The sequence below is a fragment of the Corvus brachyrhynchos genome, unplaced genomic scaffold (assembly GCF_000691975.1).
Source record: "Corvus brachyrhynchos isolate BGI_N302 unplaced genomic scaffold, ASM69197v1 scaffold19, whole genome shotgun sequence".
NCBI classification, from domain to species: domain Eukaryota; kingdom Metazoa; phylum Chordata; class Aves; order Passeriformes; family Corvidae; genus Corvus; species Corvus brachyrhynchos.
In genome coordinates, this window is record NW_008246061.1 from 2,600,838 (window position 1) to 2,608,329 (window position 7,492).

The following is a 7,492-nucleotide window of genomic DNA, read 5'->3' on the forward strand; positions in this document are numbered from 1 at the left end:
GAGTCTCCCAAGAGCTGGCACCCCCCAATACTCCTGCCCCCCACCAAAACCGTCCCAAACCTCCCAGTATCCCCCAGTCCAGGGACTCCTCAAATTCCAGGACCCCCTAAAATCCCCCCCAAACCTCCCTGTCCCCCCAGTCACTCTGTGATCTGCTAAAATGTCACTGCTTATGGAAAAAATCCACTGGTGCACCATGCTCCCAACATCCATTATTTTTCTGTCTCCCCAGCCTCTCCAGGCTCTTCCTGTGATTCTCCTGGATGCACTGGGAATACTGGCTATTCCAGGTACCTGTGGTGTCTGGAAGGATACGGAGAAGGGAGGAAGATGCAGGTGAAACCCCGGTGTTGGATAAAACCCTTTGTGCAGGAGCCTCTGGATGAGCGCTGGGAGCCCTGCCAAGGGTTTTCTGAAGGTGATTTTAGAAGCTCCAAAGCTCCTCCTCTAAAATGGGATTGATTTGTTGGTTGGGTCATCCCTGGAGGATGTTCAGTGGAAGAGAGGGAAGAAGTTTGGTGTTAAAAAATTTAGTGGGGGTGTGTGATGGGAACTGGGGTCAATCAGAGCTTGCAGGTGGATCTGTCTGAAGCATCTCCTGTGAACAAACCGGCCCCAAACACCAGCAGGTTCCAGAGTGAAGGAAAAACCCCTCAAACAATAAATGTTTTAAAACCAGAGCGAGAGAGAACAAAAGAGGGAACATTTGGAACAAACCTCCCTCCTCCCCTCTGCTTGCTTGCTTTGTTTCAGGTTTGCTCCCACACCACAAGGCTTTGAGGCCTGCATGTAAACAAACCCCATTTTGTGTTGCCTGATCCCAAGGAAAAGTTCTTCTCTTTAGATGTGAACTCGTACCTGCTGCCTGTTCTTGGGACTTCCTTTCCCTGGGTCTCATCCCGGAATCGTGGAATTCTTAAGGCTGGAAAAGACCTTTAAGATAATCCAGTGTAACCCCTTAACCATCCACTGGCATCTTTCCATTTCTTCCATTCATATTCCAATATTCCACGTTATGTTCCTGCAAACTGGGAGAACTCCACACAGAATTTCCAGACTCTTCGGAGACACCATTTCTGAACTTTTCCCCTGATGGATGGAGGATTCTCCTTGGAGGAATGACCAACCACTGTCACATTTCTCCTAAGCTGGAGGTTTTCAGTCTATTCATCCCTTTTCCTTACACAGATGTCATTTCACACCTCTCATCATCTCTTCTATGTTTTGTTGCCATTTTACAAAAGCCTTTCTGAGAGCAGGAAATCAGGATTGCAGACATTATTCCGGAAGGGAAAACACTGTGGATTTACACAGCAGAACAAGGTGGTTCTCTGTGCAGTTCTCCATTTGTTTCTTAGCAGGATCTCCTTTTTTTCTGGTTAAAAATTGGGGCAAATCACAAGTTTTAATCCATCACTGGATTCTCCTCTTGAAGTATCTTCAATCTTCATGGCTCAGGGCAATGCAATGATCAGCCAAGGGTGTTGTATCCATTTATTTATTTAATGGAATCACAGAATCATGGGATGGTTTGTGTTGGAAAGGACCTTAAAGCCCATCCATGCCACCCTGCCATGGCAGGGACACCTTCCACTGTCCCAGGCTGCTCCAAGCCCCAATGTCCAGCCTGGCCTGGGACACTGCCAGGGATCCAGGGGCAGCCCCAGCTGCTCTGGGCACCCTGTGCCAGGGCCTGCCCACCCTCCCAGGGAACAATCCCTTCCCAACATTTATTAGGACCATGTTGACTTGAGAAAGATCCATGAGATGATTTTTAATAGGCAATCACAGACAAGGCCACTGAATCTCGGTGATTTAAACTTCATTATCATCTTTCTTTCTCCCTCCATGTTCAAGGCCTGATCGGAGCTCCCTGTCCTGCTGTTTTCCCTGCAGAGATCCCCATTATTTAACAATATGAGGAATCTTCACAATTATCCCAGGGTAATTATCTGTAGCAAAGATACATTTGGAGAGGGAGGAGGGATGAGTAGTTAGTGCCACAAATCCATTGTAATTCGAATTCAATTCTGGCAGTATTGGATTCCCCTCAGTGGCCAGGTCACTGATCCCCTCCAGGTGGCATTTGGAATGTTTTTTATTGTTAACTTTCCTTTGGGAGTTTTGTTGGGCTTTCTTTTTAGGTTTCATTTAGAAAATTCATCCCCTCCCTACCCTAAAGTTCACGTGCAATTGAAACTTCAAAATGTGCATTTTCTCTTCAAGATTTTACTGGTTCTTTCTGAGCAATTTAAACAATTTAATGGCTTTGAGCTGAAGGAGGGAAATCCTTCCCTTGGGAGGGTGGGCAGGCCCTGGCACAGGGTGCCCAGAGCAGCTGGGGCTGCCCCTGGATCCCTGGCAGTGTCCAAGGCCAGGCTGGACATTGGGGCTTGGAGCAGCCTGGGACAGTGGAAGGTGTCCCTGCCCATGGCAGGGGGGGAGTGAGATGGCCCTTAAGGTCCCTTCCCACCCAAACCATTCCATGACTCTCTGAACTCATGATCAGCCAGATTTTTCCTGAATTTAGAGAAATAACTGGATTTTGTGCTGATTTCCTGCACTGTGGGAATGCTCTGAGCGCTCCCATGGTGCGAAGGCCTCCACCAAGCCTCGCCTTTAGAATTCCCTGTGGATTTATCCAGCCTGTCATTCCTTGGAATCCGTGCTGACCTTTTGCTCACGGGGAGCTGAATCCACCTCATCCACAGCCACATCTCTGTACCTGGGAGAACGTGGAATGTGGGCATCACTTTTCAGATAAAGAATTGCGCTCGGAATGTAGATCCAAGAGCTTGGATAACGCAGTACCCCGGAGTAGCCTGTGGGGAATTTTCAACGAAGGACCGACCCTTCAAAGATTTTGTTTCTTTCTGGTAGAATAAATCTCAATAACGCCCTTCCAGCTGCAGTATTTTAAACTAAAGTGAGGCATATTCAGATTATTTGGGGTAGATTATCTTAGTGAATTTATTTGTGTGCTCATGCATCTCAAAAGCAGCCCCAGAAAGCCTCAGAAATGACGTTAAATTAGCAGTTAAATGTTTGGAGACCGAGTTTCTTAATATTGTTTAGCCAAGCATATCCTGGAGATTGTGGCCAGGGCTTTAATCTGCAGCACACAGCAGCTCCCGAGGGATTAGCAGCAGCCCTGATATGGTAATATTGGGAAAAATGGATGATCCAATTAAGTTCTGCTAAACCATGGCAGGATCTGAGGTCCATATGTTGGTTTATCCTTATGGCTTGTGTATTAGGCTGGAATTGCTCAGCAGCCTGTGCTTGGAATCGCTGCATTCTGAGGTTTCATCCTGCCTGGAGAGAGAGAAAAATGAGGCTTTTGTCATTCCCTTGTCATTCCCCCACTCCCAGGGCAATTTTCCAAGAAGAGAAGCATCTTTCAGTGGAACTGTGACCAACTCATTTTTTTTGCTGCTGCCCAGTGAAGCAAAAGTTTCCCTCTGTGCCTTCTGATCCAAAGGGCAGCTGGGGATGGGGAATTCTTTCCAGCAGCAGGTGGGAAAGGTCCTTGATAACCTTGACAACCCCACTGAAGGGAGCACAGATCTTTTTGTGCCTCTGGAATCACCCGGGCTCCAGGTGGATGCACAGGACTGAGCTGCTCATGGCCAGGGCATGTGGAAGCCTCTGGTAGGTAAAGAAATTGGGAAGAAAAGTGAAGGATTCAAGATGCCTGCGAAATTCTTCAATGTTCAAGTGCTTGGATTAAAATTCTAAAATACACGTTTGAATGACATTTTAACTGTGAGCTCTTGGCTAACGTGCAGCTTATTCCAATGGCTGGAATGATGGAATGGTTGGAATGTTGTCCTGAGGGCATTTAAAAATGGGAATGAGGGAAGAATGGGGCCAATCCTCAATCCACAGACTCCCATCATTTACACCCAGCACTGCAGGGCACTGAACATTCCTGGTTTTCAAGGGAATTGTGGCTCCCACTGCAAGGCAGGGCAGGGAAAATTCCTGGTTTTCATGGCTCCATCCTCCTGGGAGGTAGATTTTCACAGGAATGTCAAGATCTCCAGGCAGGAAAAGCGGCAGTCCTCAGGCTCCATGAGATATTTGTGAATCTCTCCTTTTCCTTCCTAAATCAATCAAGCATTCCATTTCGGATTGGATGGAATATTTCACACCAAAGGGAACAATGCAGTTGGTTTAGCAACAAAAATAATATTCCAGCATGATCCAAACAAAATGAGGCTTTTTTTTCCACTCGATTTTTCAATTTTGCTGTCAGACTGAAAAATCAGCTCTTCCCCCAGACCAATACCAGGGAGCTCTATTTTCCTGCGTGGAATGGCAGATCCCTGATGCTCCACACAGGAATATTTTCTGGCAGCATCATTTGTTGTAAGGCTGAAAAGATGCTCTGATCTCAAAAAAAAACGTGGAGCAGACTCCAGCTTTTCTTCCCTAGTGGCAATTCCAAGAGGCAGCAGCAGCCCGAGCTCCTTTCCCTGCCTTGGGATCTTCAAAATATCTTAGAGAAAAGTTGGTTTATCCCTGTTTTTAGCTTGCAGGCTTTTAAAACAAAGGAATTTTCCCATCAGGAACTCTGGAAAAGGTGTTTGAAACATGAAAATGGGAAAGGGGCCTCCTCTAAGCACTGTGGAGTTGTGGGGAACATCTGAGAGGTCTGATGCCATGGAGCAGGGATTCCTATGGAAAAAAAGGACCAGTGCTGAAAGAAACATTCCATGAGCTCCAGATCATCCAGGATCTGCTTCCCAGGCCCTTTGGTGTCAGGGAAAGCTCCAGGCCCTGGTTATCAGTGGTGACTTTGGAAAATTCCCTTGGGAGCAGTCGAGATCCTGCTGGCCATTCCCATGTTCCAGCAGCACTGGATGAGCTTTAAGGTCCCTTCCCACCCAAACAATCCTGGGATTCTGTGATGTTTGTCCTTCCCAGAGCTCAGGCATGCACAGGTTGTCGTTTGTAAGATTCCAACATCACCCCTTGCCTTCCAGTCCTTTCCCTTCCAGGAACCTCCAGCCATTCATTCCCATTTTTTTAGCCATTAATCTGTTTTTCCTTATCTTTATAAGCGTGCCCCTGTCCTTCCTGAAACCCATCCTGCTCTTCCCTGTCTCTCCAGTATCTCCAGACCATTCTGAATTTCAAACCTTTCCTATCCAAGATGCTCCCAGCCCCTTTTATCCCCTCTGCAGACAACAACCCCACATTTCATCCCGTTACCTCAGCTTGCAATAAAAACATTGCCAATTCCCAGACCCAGGCCAGGTGTTCCCAGGATCCCACCTGAACCAGGAGCTCTTGGAGAGCGGCCCCTGGGAGCAGCCTGGAAACTCCTCAGCAGAGCTTTCACCTCGCCTGTGTTTGCTCAGCTCCCTGACGAACAGAAATCTTCCCCAAAATCTGATTTTTGCGCTTCTCCCTTCTCCTTGGAGCCTGTGGCTCTGTCAGTGATGGAAACAGCTCTGCTTTGGCAGGATTTGTTCTTTACAAATCTGCCGGTTGTTCTTTTCTCCTCATCGTGTTCTGGCTGTACGAAACTAGCGTGGTTTTGTATTTGGATTTGTGGAGAAGTTCATCATTCTCTGATTGATCTTCCTTCCCCGGGCCTGTAATTTTTCATCCTTCTGGGAAACACCTCATCCCACTCTCAAAAACACCCCCAGAACTGTGCTGAGGTTGGAGAACCGGCTGGAGCAGAGGGAATTCCTTTAGGACAGGATAACTTGAGCATTTATGAACAGTCCACTGATAATGAGCTTTCCTGTGGGTGATTCCAATTAATCCTGTTGCTAACTGGAGCCTTCTCTCCCTCTGACTGGTGCTTCCCAAGGCCTGACTCCTATTCCTGGAACACTTGAAATTTGTCTCCTCCCAACTCCTGATCTCCTTTCCTCGTAGTATTTAATTTGTGTCTTGATCCGTGTTTTTCTCTCTGATAATCTGTTTTATTCCACAATATTCTCCTCAGGAATGACCTGTTTTCCCCTTTTTTTTCTTTTTTACCTGATTTAGCCAAGCTGGTCATTTCTGGTTCTCCTCTGTCATTTCTTTCCAGGCAGAAATTTCACTTCCACCCTTGCTATCAGCTGATTTAAGAAGCCTTTATACCTCCAGAGCTCCATATCCCATTCCAGGGCTTTGATTAGGAGCCCTAATCAGCTTCCTGAAGTTCCTGGAGTCTGTTTCCCGAAACCTCCGGGTCTTTACTTTGTTCTCCTCCTTCCTCACTCATCTAAGGATCATTAACTGCTGCCATTCCTTGATCACTCTTTGAGTGGAGTTCTCTCCCTCTTTCCTTGTTAGGATCAAACATGATCCCAGTGTCCTTCCTGTGCCTTTTCCTACATCTCAGTGGAATTACTTTGCATTAAAACAACCCCTGGAGAGCTGAGAGCCCCAACCCCTGGAGAGCTGTGACCCTGCTGCAGCCTCTGCCCAGGATTGTTCCAGGTGTTTTAAGCCCCCTGAAAACACCAGCCTCAGCTTTTTTTTTTTTTTTTTTTTTTTGTGGTGTGGAGGAAGAGAGAATTTTGTACCCCGATCTCTCTGTGAGGGGAATTTGGAAGTGCAAAGTGAGGGGTCACATTTGCTTCTGCATTTGGTGGTTTTTTTAATATTCCTGCACTTTTCCACCTTCTGGGTTCCTCTCCAGCCTCATGGCAGCACTAAGTCTTTTTCCCATCTGTGTGACTTTCACACAGAAGTGACTTTCCAAAATTAAATCGTATTTTTGGCCACCACTTGAGACTCAAAGTTCCTTCTATTTATTCCCTTCTCTTTTCGAACTGCTATAAAGACATTTATCAGGCTGGCCTGTCCTCTCCTGTTGCTCCAGGTCTGATCTGTGTCCAGCTTCCCATCCCCCAGGAAGGCCCCTGGCAGACCCTCAGAGGGATAAATGCTTTTGGAATCTGTGTATCCCAGCCTGGATTCCCACGTGGCTCCACAGGGATGCAGCGATGCTGCCGTGCCATGGTCTCTCCTGGATCAATACCAGCCTTTCCCAAGTCACCTGCTCCCTTGGGATGGAGCATTGTGCAGAGGACACCTCTGGAGGAGCTGTCTGGAATTCCTGCCCTGGGCACCTCTCCAGGATGCACCTATGGGACTCTTTGAAGGAGGGTGAGGCCCTTCCCATGAGGATTGGCTTGGAAAGGCAAAATTCTGGAGGTTGTCCTGCCCCTCCAATTTCCATCAGATATTTTCAGTCATTCTGAGCTTTTCCAGAGCATTTCCTTGCTGATTGTCCCACTGCTGATGCGATTCCAGCTGCCTAGGGAAAGCGGAGTCCATTTAGAGAGCGGAATGTCTGCTCCAAAGGGTTTTCCTGGGGATTCCCCACGCCGTTGCGTTGCATCTGCAGGATGATTCCAGGGATAACTTGGTGTTGGAAATCTGCACTGGGTTTAAACATGTGGTGATCCAGCATTTCCTGATTTCGGGAAGAGGGCTGAGCTCAGCTCTTGCTGCTGGTGGCTCCCTGGGAGCAGCAGGA